Below are 14,197 nucleotides of genomic sequence, written 5' to 3' on the forward strand. Positions count from 1 at the left end.
GCCTTTACCCAGAATACCCAGCTCTGGCACTCCAGGCCCCCACCCGGAGGCCAGGGAAAGCTGGCGGTCTTTAAGTTCCACGGCTGCTGGAACAAACACGGCTCGTTCTCCAGGGAGACGGAGAGCACGAGGCCACCCTGCCTTTCTGGGACCAATTACTCACCAGCAGCAGAGAGGAGCAACACAGCCACCAGCAGAGCTAGGGTTTACATCAAAACCACAAAACCTTAGCATTCTTCTTAAAAAAATAAAAGCTAGATCCTAATTTCTAGCATTTCCCTGGACTGTATGTAAACAGACACAAATACAGCTTTGATCTCACAGACTTAAGTTTTTAGAACTACTCATGAAGCATAAGACCACATTTCATTGCTTTTAAAAGGAGACACATTATGAAAAAAAGTCTTATATCCACCAACACACACTGAAACAACACCCCCAGGCAGTGTCCTGTGTAATAAGATGCTTCTGAAGTCAAGTGCAGGGACATTCCAGAATTGCCCCACCCCTTCTTCTGTCCAATCACAGCGCTGGACCCGTGTTTATGTGAGAGCGCAAAGAAGAGGTTAAACGCAGCAAAACAGACAACGAGTGCGGAGAAATAAGAGCACTGAGTAAAAACGGAAAAAAGAGAACTGAGCAAAAACAGCTAAAACCAGAGCTTCTGCTCCTCGCTCCTCACTGCTGTGCGCTCGGGGTCGGGGTGAACAGCGAGCGGCTCATTATTATTTAAAGGAACAGGTGCTGAAAGCGGGCGTTCTGAACACTGCTGTGGGGCTCGTGGGGTTTGGACCGAAGCAGGTCACAGACGTTTCATTAAGAAACAGGACTGTGTTCCACTGTGAGGAAGAGGGTGAGGGGTGAGGGGTGTATGTCCACTTTAAAGTAAATCATTTTAAAATCACAGCTTTTAGAGAAACAGTGAAGTATAACATCCAAGAATTGTCAGGAACACACCACAGAGAACAGCCTCCACAGCACAACACACGTTTACAACACAAACACAGGTCTGGAGCGAGGACGGTGCCGGACACCTGCTCATTCTTCATTATAGAAGTGCTCCGTTTTCCTCAAAGTACATTCCTGCAACCCATACACAGACCAGGCAGAAAGGTCTTTATCAAACTGACCAAAGTCCACTATTTCCTCAGATTTTTCTCTCCAAATCCCGGATAATCTGCACATCCTGGTTCTGTGTGACTCTTCGACTCTTCACAGTGAACAAAGCTCAGTTTCAAAACTAAAAATACATCTTCTATCAGAGTCGTGTTTCAGTAGCTTTCTTTTGATGTTGAGTAAACAACACTGTCTCTCTAGATTTAACCCTTCGGTGTCATTAAACATAACCATAGGTCAAGCCTGCCCCATGGTTTTTGGCTGTGGAAATATGCTTTACCCCCCACCCCCACAGGGAAGGCGAGGACAAACACATGCTCCCTCTGAGACACGTGATTTCATCCACCGCCTCCTTTCCCTCTGCTGAAACCGAGCTCCTCTAGGACTCCAGGCCTCGGATAACTGAGACATCGCTGGGCGTTTCTGCCGTCGCTTAAGACGGACTTTACAACAATACACAATAATCAGCTCAGGAGTGAAGGGGGAGTTCTTGTGTTGAAAGCCATACGTGCTGCAGGGATGTGTTCTGGTTTCAGGTTTTTAAGCAAATGTTGAAACTGTATGAGCACACACTCTTTCACATAAAACAATGATTAACCTTCACAGAGCTCTTACAAAGGCTGCAGTTCACTGTTTTTCCTCACCGTTAGTGAATGAACGTCATGTGAGGCATGAGTTATAATAAAAATATTCACTGGAAATATCCCCGCAAGGGAGGACAGTCTGGGAAGTCTGCAGATTGTTACAACACTTACATCTTAAAAAACACAAAGACAAACTTTGTTAACAGAACTAAGGCCAACGTACATTAATGAAGGATTATTTAGTTGTTGTGTGTTGTCTCATGGTTCACTGCCGAGGGTTGGACTGTAAATGTGCTCCAGCATTAAAGGTAGAGTATGTGTTTGGCTGCTCGGTCGCTCGGTCCACCTCCGTGTTTAGGTTCTCCTCCATGTTGCAGACTGGAAGGGGCAGGGCACTGATATTAATATAAACTGTGCCCAGTGATACTGCTGTGGAGAAATCTGTGGTCAATTGTGTCACTCACTGAACGCCTTCTTGTGAAGTGAGTAGTGAGTGTGAATAGTGAGTGAGTGAAGTGTGCAGTTTTCTTCTTTCTCACTGCATTCAGAAGGTTTATATTGTTTCTTTGAGCCGCAAACTGACTCTCCTCTTTTAAAAATTAATTGTGGGTATATGATCATTTTCCGTAATTGAAATTATATTATAAAAAATATATATTAGGGCAACACAGTGTTGCAGCTGGTAGGTGTCGCAGTCACACAGCTCCTGGGACCTGGAGGTTGTGGGCTCGAGTCCCGCTCCGGGTGACTGTCTGTGAGGAGTGTGGTGTGTTCTCCCTGTGTCTGCGTGGGTTTCCTCCGGGTGACTGTCTGTGAGGAGTGTGGGGTGTTCTCCCTGTGTCTGCGTGGGTTTCCTCCGGGTGACTGTCTGTGAGGAGTGTGGGGTGTTCTCCCTGTGTCTGCGTGGGTTTCCTCCGGGTGACTGTCTGTGAGGAGTGTGGTGTGTTCTCCTTGTGTCTGCGTGGGTTTCCTCCGGGTGACTGTCTGTGAGGAGTGTTCTCCCTGTGTCTGTGTGGGTTTCCTCCCACGCTCCAAAAACACACGTTGGTAGGTGGATTGGCGACTCAAAAGTATCCAGAGGTGCGAGTGTGTGAGTGAATGTGTGAGTGTGCGTTGCCCTGTAAAATGATTGGTGCCCACTCCAGGGTGTATTCCTGCCTTGCACTCAATGATTCCAGTGAAGAACCAGATGGATGTAAACACTAAGTATCACAGGAGAAGGCACGATTACAACTTAAAAGATTATGGGAAATAAAACAAAAAACAACTTACATGGATTCATAAAGTGAATAACAGCATACGTCGGCAACATATTATTTGTGACTTGCTTCATTAACAGTTGTTTTAAGGTGTGTAAAATAAATATACACTTTTCACCACAGTTAACAAGAGTCTTTTCACTGACACCAGTCTGTCCCACAATTTTGGGCAGCGCTGGGCAAATCTCTGTGCTTCTGAATTATACTGAGTTTCTTTAAACATTACAGCGCCATGCTGTGGGTCACAGCATGTCTTCAGCATTGTGGAACAGCGTTCATTTCTAAACTATGAAGAGTTTGTTAAGCTTGTGGATCAAATGACAGAAAGTCCATTCTCTGTAGAAAAGAACCTGGCCCGTGTCGTAATTGGAAACGGCTCAGAGATATTTTTATTACTTCAAAGACACCCTGAAACGAATGGGAGGTACTTTGGAGACTAGTCCTGGAGCAGTCACCTGACTACAGCACGGTGGTGTGGTTTTAAAGAGACAGTACATGAACACGGAGTGGGGACGTATTAACAGGATTAACACAAACAAGGATGAACAGAATTAAAAGACAAATCTTATATAATCGACATAGACAAGATTACATCGGTTAGTTCTGAACATTGATTTAGATTCATTTTCACTGTGTCACAGCTTCTGAATTCTGGTGTTGTGGGTTCAAACCCCATCTTGGGTGAATGTCTGTCATTTCTAAATAAAGATATTGCATGAATATTAAGTACTACATGAAAACGACATTTACAAAGTTCATTAAAACAACTGTGAACAACTAGAGATACCATCATAAGTGAATTCAAGTGTGGACAGCGCTTTAGAAAAGGCCTTCTGCCACAAAGACAGAAACTCAAACCCAAACAACAGCACAGTAATAACAGCTGGTCATCCCCGTGTCCGGTCACGGCTGTGATTATCTGCAGCGGAGTCCCGTGGCTCTTCCTCCTCCCAGAGCAGTATCGGACTAATGAGGGCAGTATCATCACCAGGGCTTAGGCTAAGCTGATAGGGCGACTGTCCTGAGACTGAGACAAACACAAAGCCAGTGACTGCAGGTCTCCAGCCAGCTCACCTCCAGCGCCCCTGTGCAATCACGGGGACGTTCACTCAGTTCTGGAATGATCCGGATCAGGAATCATCACCACAGTTAGGGTGTGCTGTGGGAGGACGTGTGGTAGAAGGGTAGTGAACTGTGGTATTATCCCAGAGTCCAGGAATTCTGGATAGTAGTACATGACCAGATCTGAAATTATAAGATTCCAAATCTTCTTCTTTGGACAATCTGTTCTACATCCTTCAGTCCTTAGGGATGGTAACAAGGATTTAAAAACCTGGATCCAACTAGTGTCATTTTCAGGAAGTGGAGACCCCCATTTCAAAAATGGACTATAGGCAAAAGGCTATATAAAGGGTTCTTAAAAGATCTAGAGCGGTGAGGCACATGCGACTTTTAATTTACTGATACAGGAACGTGTTTGAATGTGTTCACTTCCTTATTTTTTTATTAATATATAATTTTTAAACTGTGGGGGGCACGGTGGAGCAGCAGGTAGGTGTTGCAGTCACACAGCTCCAGGGGCCTGGAGGTTGTGGGTTCAAGTCCCGCTCCGGGTGACTGTCTGTGAGGAGTGTGGTGTGTTCTCCCTGTGTCTGCGTGGGCTTCCTCCGGGTGACTGTCTGTGAGGAGTGTGGTGTGTTCTCCCTGTGTCTGCGTGGGTTTCCTCCGGGTGACTGTCTGTGAGGAGTGTGGTGTGTTCTCCCTCTGTCTGCATGGGTTTCCTCCGGGTGCTCCGGTTTCCTCCCATGGTCCAAAAACACACGTTGGTAGGTGGATTGGCGACTCAAAAGTTTGTGCCTGTGAAGGACTGCCCCCCAAGGTGCCCTGCGCCCAGTGATTTTGGAAAAGCTTTGGACCCACCATGACCCTCAACTGGATAAGGATTCAAGACAATAAATTCATTATTATTATTATTTTTTAATTTATGTATGCATGTGTATTTTGTAATTGTTGTCAAGTCCCACAAAGAGAGATCTACAAATTCTCACCAGAATGTTGTGTTTTGGTTGAGGATAAAAAATAGTCACTAAGATGTTGCTATACAAGAGCTTTAGTATTTATTTATTTATTTAAATTGTACAAAAGTTAAATTAATAAATTGTGAAAAGCGCAGTGAACTTGTTTTCAAATTATTTTAAAAGTTTTGCAACGTTTACTAGCTCCCCACTCCCACACAACTTTGTCTTTCTGAAGTTCACAATCATTGTTTACACTACATTCATGAATAACTGTGCTGTGATTGATGTGGTTGTGTTTGAAGCAGCGTGGCTGTGCAGAACCAGCTCACTACGCTCCATTAACATGCTCTGCTCATTTGTCTGAAGCTCCTGGGCTTCCCGTGGGGGGTTGCATTCACGGCACACCCTTCATCTCAGGGGAAAAAAATAAATAAATAAAACTAACTACAGAGGCACTAGTTTTATTCAATTCAGAATTCAACAAACCCCAGATATGAAGAACCACTCTGAAGCGACCTGATCGGAAAAACACTGACGTCCGCAGCCAGAAGGGCGCTTTAAACTCTGAACTGTAACATTGTGCAGAACAAGAAGAGAAAAAAAAAAAAATTAAAAGTTCTAACACCAGACTGAAAAGTGCTGAAATGTCTTTGATTAATTGCAGCTCTCAGCTCCAAAGTCTGCACTCTGGACTCGTTAAATGTGTCCTTTATTTTGTCCGAGCCGTTTCATTTGTGATATTATGCAAAAATACCAGGAATCAAAAACAGAATGTGCTTTTCAATCATTCACTCAACCTTCTGTAACTGCTTCATCATAATCAGGGTAAGGTGTGCCCAGGCCTTTCTGCACAGGCCATCACACACTCACCCAGTCACTCACACAGTCACCCAGTCACACCTGAGGGCAGTGTCACACACTCATCCAGTCACTCACACACTCACCCAGTCACACCTGAGGGCAGTGTCACACACTCATCCAGTCACTCACACACTCACCCAGTCACTCACACACTCACCCAGTCACACCTGAGGGCAGTGTCACACACTCATCCAGTCACTCACACACTCACCCAGTCACTCACACACTCACACCTGAGGGCAGTGTCACACACTCACCCAGTCACTCACACAGTCACCCAGTCACACCTGAGGGCAGTGTCACACACTCACCCAGTCACTCACACACTCACCCAGTCACACCTGAGGGCAGTGTCACACACTCACCCAGTCACTCACACACTCACCCAGTCACTCATAAGGACAGTTTTGTACGTGCAATCCACCCACCAATATCAGCAATGTCTAACCAGGAATATTCACTAACCGACTTCACCTGAAGCAGCCCCTCGCCCGAAACGACAGGTGTGTAAGACTGAAGAGTGAAAAGTGAGCAGCACGAGCAAAACAGCCGTGAGAGTAGAACCCCTGGGGGATGAGCTGTGAGGTGGAGGGGGAGAAGCAGGAAATAACAATTAACCTGTTCCATATTCCCACAGCAGCTGAGCGAATTAGGAATACACTCCAGTAATTACAGCCCCTCGCTCGGCCTCCAGACACTCGCTCGGAGAAGTGTTTCTGCTCTTCCTTCCCAATTATCACCTGCCGTGTGTCACAATCAAAAGAAACCAACCTTGTGTCTTTGTTCATGTCGGCTATAATGACTTAAGAGCTGCAAAAAGCTTTGTCTGAACTTGCAGGAGCTTCCACCATTTCTGCCCCTACCCTCTGTAAAATGTTAAAGGGGCAGGGGACTTGCAGAGAAACCCTTCAAGGACAAACGACATTTCAGGCACCAAAACATTAAGCCTGCGTCGACTCGGTGTAGTTTAACTTCTGCATATTTTACTCAGTGCTCCAAGGTCCCCACTCCAATTGTGACATCACTTTCCAGTTTATATTTTATAAATATAAAGAGAAAGAAGCAGTGGAGACAAATCACAGAGCAGACCTCATACAGGGATCTGGAAAATTGTGGACAGCATGTTCGTTAGCTTAACCGTATGTAGCCAGGTCTCATGGGCGCCCCCTGTTGACTGTATACATTTATTAGGAGCAGTCCAAACCCTGCACTCCATTAGGGCACCTACAATAAAAAACACAAGGACGAAGCAGTAGACACATACGCATGCCGCACTTGTTCATATAGAAGGCGTATACACGGCTGGAGTGGGGGCGGGGCCTGTAGCGTGAAACTGGATAAGCGCTTACAGATAATGAATGAATGGTGTGTATAAATTAACTTGAATCTGGCGTTTTCACTTTCACCTGTGGAGCCAGTTGGGCGCCGCTGCTGCTGAAAAATGTCCTAGAGGAAACACTGCATAATGAAAATGGACACCACTCGTCTTAACACCTCTCTAAAAAATATCTGTTAGAGTAAGATCAACAGGAACACGGGTCCAGACTTCAGGGGAACAAGCAGCAAACACACAGACGACACCGCTTTATCAAACAGTGCCAGAAACTACATCAGCAAGGCTCTGTAAAGCACTAACTGGAAGTAAACTTCAGCCGTGGTGTTTGGCTCTAACGGACATGAAGAGAGTACTGTGTAAACCTGATGCTTTGCCAGAACACTCCCTTTGGCTTTGAGCTACGGACCCACTGCTGCTACACAAGAGCCTGGCAGCAACCTCCCAAAAATAGGCTCTACATAACAGGCTCCATGACACCAGCCAGTCCAAGGAGGTCAGCACACTACTATATCCTAATACCACTGAAATAGATAGTTGTAGATTCTTTTACCCAACAGAGATACTTAACATTTCCAATCATCAGGGAAAAAAGAGGCAATGAGCCACTGCATTTCCTCCAAAGCCACTTCCATGAACAATGGACACGTAGGGAGCGAGTGAGTACCCGGCAGGTCTTACTCATGGGCATGGAAACAACTCGTATACTGCTAGAAGACACACATTAATCTGTGCTGGGGAAGATAGCATTTTTACACAGGACGACCATCTTAAACACAGAACGATATTTTGGAAGACAGCGATCTGCCAAGGAGCGCCAACAACTCCAACATTTCACAACCACAGTCGACCAGCGTTCTTATTTCTGTCTCAGGGCTAATGGGTCACACCCACTGTCACTGGACATTTTAGGAAAAAATTACAGGCTTTTGGTTTATAGTCTAAAGAGACAGGCCACTTAAACTGACCTAAGAGCAGAACGATGAGTTATATTTAAATACTAAAAGTCAGTTTAAAAAGAACGCAATTGTCAATCACAAAGCTGTGGGTTTAACAACAACAGCCGTGTTTTAACAGGTTATAAACTCATTTAGCTTCTATAAGAAAGTTAGAACCAATCAGAGTTGACCGGGCACTGTGCTGTACATCGTAACAACCACAACGGACTGACCGTCTGCCCGACTAGTGCTCAGAAATAAAGAAAAGGTTTATGATTGTAATCCACTACACTTTATAAAACTCAGAGAATGTGTTCTCACTATTTGCTACTCTTCGCTCTGTTTGTGCTGGAAAAAAGGTCAGGTGTTTGTGTGCAGCCGTGGCTGGGGGGGGGGGGGGGGTCTCAGAACGTTGAATATCATTAAGTAAAAACATTCGCTCTATGTTTAGTTTCATGCAGGTAGCACTCTTCCGAATTTGTAAACATTACCACCTTAAGAAACGTACTTAACAGCAAAAATAGTCAATATTACCCACCTATGGAGCAAGAATAGAGCAACAGCCTCATCTTGGTTTATCCTTTTCAGCGTTTGGAGCCTCTCTGTTGTCTAAAAACCTCCAGATACCGTTTCTCTGTGGTGAGCAGAGAGAGAGAAAGCCTAGCGTACCGGACCCAGACACTTTGTTTTTTATTTTTACCCATTTACAGACACTAGGGCTTTGTAAACACATTAGACCTGTTTCCAGCACAAACCGACTGCAGAGCAGCAAACGGTGAGAAAACCTCCTCAGAATTGTATAAAATGTGTTTTTTGAGTAAAATCAGGGACGTCACCTTTAAATCAGAAAAAATAATAATAATTTAAATTTAAATTTACAATTGAAATCAAATATTGTTCCTGAAATAAAGATGAAACATTGAGGGTCCCAACACAGTTTTTCTGAGAGTGTACATTTAACCCAGACTTTTTTCCTAAGCAGTCTCCAGTCCAGGAATCTAACAAACTTCATGCGCAGGGCGTCTCTCAGAGTTCCTGGGCAGGGAGTGTGTGAGGTGTAGGGTGAGTGTGCAGAGGCGTTTAATGATACACAGCAAGCTTGATGGATAAGACTATCTGCTGTATCTATTTTAAGCTCTCAGTGGCTGAACAGCACGCGAACATGGGGCTCGAGATATGTCCTGAAGTGTACACAGCCGTATCAGAGCAAGAGCACAGAGCAAAGAGCTGGTGAATGTAGAGCCATTCAGCAGCAGAAGGACAGAGCAGAGTGTACAGAGTAGAGGATTTCATCAGAAATAAAAATAGTACCCAGCCAACAGCACCTCAGCATGAAGGCAAGATGCAAACAAAACATTCCTTCCCACTTCTGTGACCAGCAGAGTCTGAAAACCCAGTGCACAACAGTCACAAACCGGCCGCCACAGCTGCCAGAGAGACAGACTCAGATGAGGGGGCGGGGCAATTCTAAAGTCTCTACACTTAATGTCAGAAGTGGAGCACGCAGTTAACTGACCTGGGGTTCTTGTTTCACAAGGACTACGGGTGACTGAGGAGTGTGGTGTGTTCTCTCTGTGTCTGCGTGGGTTTCCTCTGGGTGACTGTCTGTGAGGAGTGAGGTGTGTTCTCCCTGTGTCTGCGTGGGTTTCCTCTGGGTGACTGTCTGTGAGGAGTGTGGTGTGTTCTCTGTGTCTGCGTGGGTTTCCTCCGGATGCTCCAGTTTCCTCCTACGCTCCAAAAACACATGTTGGTAGGTGGACTGTCGTCTCAAAAGTGTCCGTAGGTGTGAGTGTGTGTCACCCTGTGAAGGACTGACTCCCCCTCCAAGGTGTATTCCTGCCTTGCGCCCAACGATTCTGGATAGGCTCCAGACCCACCGCGACCCTGAACTGGTTAAAGGCTACAGGAAATTAATTATTAAAATGTTCTTTTTCACAATCTGAAGAATTCTGAAAAAGCTGCCACTCTGGGGCTCCAGAGAAGAAAGTCTGATTACCTCTGTTTTATACGAAAGGGTCTGGGATCTTCATTTTCACACTCACTGAAACAAAAAAAACAGCAGACAAAACTTACCCAAAGCCTCTGTCTGGTCCCAGTCAATTATTACAGACTCGACACAGATCTTTAAACTCAGACAAAAGTCCTGCATCAGCTTCCAGCCTTCCCGAGTTTACAGAGACTCTCTTAAACCCCAGGCATGTATTTAACAAGATGGTTGCCCAGGAAACCATCACTGTTCATGACCACAAAATAAAAAAGTCTCCCTGGCACGTTTTTATGAGTTTCCCCTTGAGTTAAACAGTAAAATGACGAAGGCTCTGACGAGAACAGGATCCAAAATGTTTCTACGCAATCAAACTAAACAACAAATGACCCCAGCACTGTGACGTACCCTGAATCCAGAGTCAAGTACATATCAAGGGCAAACACATTTTCCCTGGAGTAGATCATAAACCTTTCAACCCACACACTGTGAAACATAACCCCCCCAGTCAGTTTTCTGTGTGTTGCCTAAGTCACAAAACGCAGGATAAATCGAGACGTTCTGATGTCAAGTGCAGAATTGCCCCGCCCCCTCATTTGAGTCTGTCCAATCACAGAGCTAGACCCGCATTTACGTCATAGTCCAAAGACAAGGTTGATCTCAGCAAAACAGATAACGAGCGTGGAGAAATAAGAGCCCTGGATAAAAACATAGAAGAATAAGAACCAAGTGAAAACAGGCCTCTGCTCCTCGCTCCTCACTGCTGTGCACTCGGGGCGGGGGTGAACAGCGAGTGGCTCATTATCGTTTAAAGAAACAGGTGCTGAAAGCGGCCGCTCTGAACCAGGTTGTTCATACAGGGGGAGAACCCTGCTTTAATTTTTGATCTTTGTGGCATTTTGATTAAAGCAGGTCACAGACTCCCTTGGGGAAAAGGAGTATCTAAGCCTCCTTTCAGTAAAACCCAGTTTGGAATTTTACTTTTGAAAGTCAGCTGGGAAAAGGGAATGAAGGTCAGTTATTCAGAATTCATGAACGCTTCTACAACCAGAATCATATTGCAGCCCAATAGAAGATTAAGCTTTTACAGTACAGTAAATGTTAGGGCAAGGCTGAGATGTTTGTATTATCCATATTAACCCTGTTGTATATTTCTGTTCTGCGTCTGATGCAAGGCGACATCCGGGTGATTTCAGTCTCTTCAGGTATGTACGTGAAACATATCAGATATCAGCCTCAGTCCTCCATTTCCATGTCAGTGACTCCCTAGGGTCATGCAATAGTCAGAGATACACACCCTGAGTACGCAGTGTTACTAGGGACGGGGTTTTAGTGTGAGCTGTTTGTGTCGGACTGTTGGGTTTTACAACATAACAGAAAGGCCCATAGCCCTCCCTTCAGCGCCGTCAGACACTACAGTCCTGCTGGGAGTGGAGGAGTATCTCAGGGTAGGAATTAAGTATTTTACATCTCCCCTCTGTGATAAAACTCCTGCTCTGATTCGATTAAGGAGTGTCCAAACCCAGGCTGGCCACAAGGTTAGAGGCTCTGACATTAGCCAGGTTCTCAGATTCGCCAGGTTCTCAGAGGCTCTGACATTAGCCAGGTTCTCAGAGGTTCTCGCCTTAGCCAGGTTCTCAGAGGTTCTCGCCTTAGCCAGGTTCTCAGAGGTTCTCGCCTTAGCCAGGTTCTCAGAGGTTCTCGCCTTAGCCAGGTTCTCAGAGGTTCTCGCCTTAGCCAGGTTCTCAGAGGTTCTCGCCTTAGCCAGGTTCTCAGAGGTTCACGCATTAGCCAGGTTCTCAGAGGTTCTCGCATTAGCCAGGTTTTCAGAGGTTCTCGCATTAGCCAGGTTTTCAGAGGTTCTCGCATTAGCCAGGTTCTCAGAGGTTCTCGCATTAGCCAGGTTCTCAGAGGTTCTCCCATTAGCCAGGTTCTCAGAGGTTCTCCCATTAGCCAGGTTCTCAGATTGCCAGTGATGTCACTGTCAAACATTCTGTGATGTGATTATCAGACTGCTTCACTGTATAATCACTATATTTAATATAATATTATAGGTAAATGCTTATTCTGTGCCATATATTTAAGATGAATTATTATCTATTTATTATATATTGTTAAACTTATATAGCACCTTTCTAGACACACAAGGACGCTTTACAATCAACGCTGCACCGTTCCAATCAATATTCAAACACAATTAAAAGTGAGTGGTCAGAGTGCTGGATTTGATGTGTCCAAAAGTCCTAGGTTTCCATTCTGGTAAAAATAACTTCTCTTCAAATCACAGATCAGATGAACGTCTGACCCACTTTCTCAGCACCTTTATTAAATTCTAGCACTAATACAATCTAAAATTCTTCATCGAATCAAGCCACTGAGACACACACTGATCCAGACCCGGCATCTCTGTGACAATGTTCAACAACTGTAGGCTTTAAATAAACCCAATCTGCCAGTGCTTCTGCTTTGGAATGAGGTCCGATTACATAAAAGGAGAGGGGGCCAGGGGCGAGTGGCACAAAGCAGGCTGTTGTCCGGTCAGGGACTGCAGGATAAACCCTCAGTGGTAGTTCTAGGCATCTAGAGGTTTCTCTAAGACAGGAGAATGTGGGGCATACAACAAAACAACTGAAACCAGTGTTTACACCATTTATACACACCAACCCAACAAAGACACCATCTTTAGCTCAGATCAGATTCCTCTGCTAGAGCTTCAGCTGACTTTAATGATTATGAATGTTTTCAGGAGTAAGAACTGAGAATATTGCACCTACCCTGGTTTGTTGTGCTGTTTCTACTCTGAGTCACTCTAAAAATGGAGCGTCAGCCAACCGGAGAGGTGACAAAAGCCTACAGAGAGTGTGCACAGTCATTTTCAGCCTTGGCACAATGGTGGCACGTTCAGGGCCAAATCTAGCAGCTGCCAGAATGTGTCCAACAACACAGACAACCAGAAAAATACACAGCACCACTGTAAAACCTTGAGGTACTGTGTGAATACTTCACAACTATATAAACCCACATAATACCATGCCTTTTATCCCCCCCACAACGGCTTGAAGCTTCTGATTTTGTCAACATTTCACACAGGAGACTCACAAACTGATCCGAATACAAGGGCGGCACAGTGGAGCAGCAGGTGGTGAGTTCAAGTCCCACTCTGGGTGACTGTCTGTGAGGAGTGTGGTGTGTTCTCCCTGTGTCTGCGTGGGTTTCCTCTGGGTGCTTTGGTTTCCTCCCACTGTCCAAAAACACACATTGGCAGGTGGAATGACGACTCATAAAAAGTGTCCGTAGTTGTGAGTGTGTGTGTGTCGCCCTGTGAAGCACTGGCGCCCCGTCCAGGGTGTGTTCCCGCCTAGCACCCAATTCCCGGTAGGCTCCAGACCCGCCACAACCCTGAACTGGATAAGGGTTACAGACAATGAATGAATGATCAGGATATTGTTTTGACCATAAATACAGCAACAAATGAAATGTTGTTCTACACACTTTTGAGCATTAGAGCATTAACTGCATGATGATCATGCCTTGTTCAGTTTATGCCTGGCACACACTTCAGAATATTCATTCATTCATTATCTGTAACGCTTATCCAGTTCACGGTGGAGGTGGGTACAGAGCCTACCTGGAATCATTGGGCGCAAGGCAGGAACGCATACTGGAGGGGGCACCAGTCCTTCACAGGGCAACACACACTCACACCTACCAATGTGTGTTTTTGGAGCGTGGGAGGAAACCGGGGCACCTGGAGGAAACCCACACAAACACAGGGAGAACACACCACACTCCTCACAATCACCCGGAGGAAACCCACGCAGACACAGTGAAAACACACCACACTCCTCACAGACAATCACCCGGAGGAAACCCACGCAGACACAGGGAGAACACACCACACTCCTCACAGACAGTCACCCAGAGGAAACCCACACAGACACAGGGAGAACACACCACACTCCTCACAGACAGTCACCCAGAGGAAACCCACACAGACACAGGGAGAACACACCACACTCCTCACAGACAGTCACCCGGAGGAAACCCACACAGACACAGGGAGAACACACCACACTCCTCACAGACAGTCACCCGGAGGAAACC

At 45.6% G+C, this 14,197-nt stretch overlaps 1 protein-coding gene across 7 annotated transcripts in view; it reads right to left on the reverse strand.

Annotated features, from left to right (window-relative positions):
- Positions 1–14,197, reverse strand: part of cobl (cordon-bleu WH2 repeat protein) — a 112,410-nt gene that overhangs the window by 95,271 nt on the left and 2,942 nt on the right. The gene's annotated exons all lie outside the window — the stretch shown is intronic.

Source organism: Hoplias malabaricus, chromosome 10, assembly GCF_029633855.1.
Source record: "Hoplias malabaricus isolate fHopMal1 chromosome 10, fHopMal1.hap1, whole genome shotgun sequence".
NCBI classification, from domain to species: domain Eukaryota; kingdom Metazoa; phylum Chordata; class Actinopteri; order Characiformes; family Erythrinidae; genus Hoplias; species Hoplias malabaricus.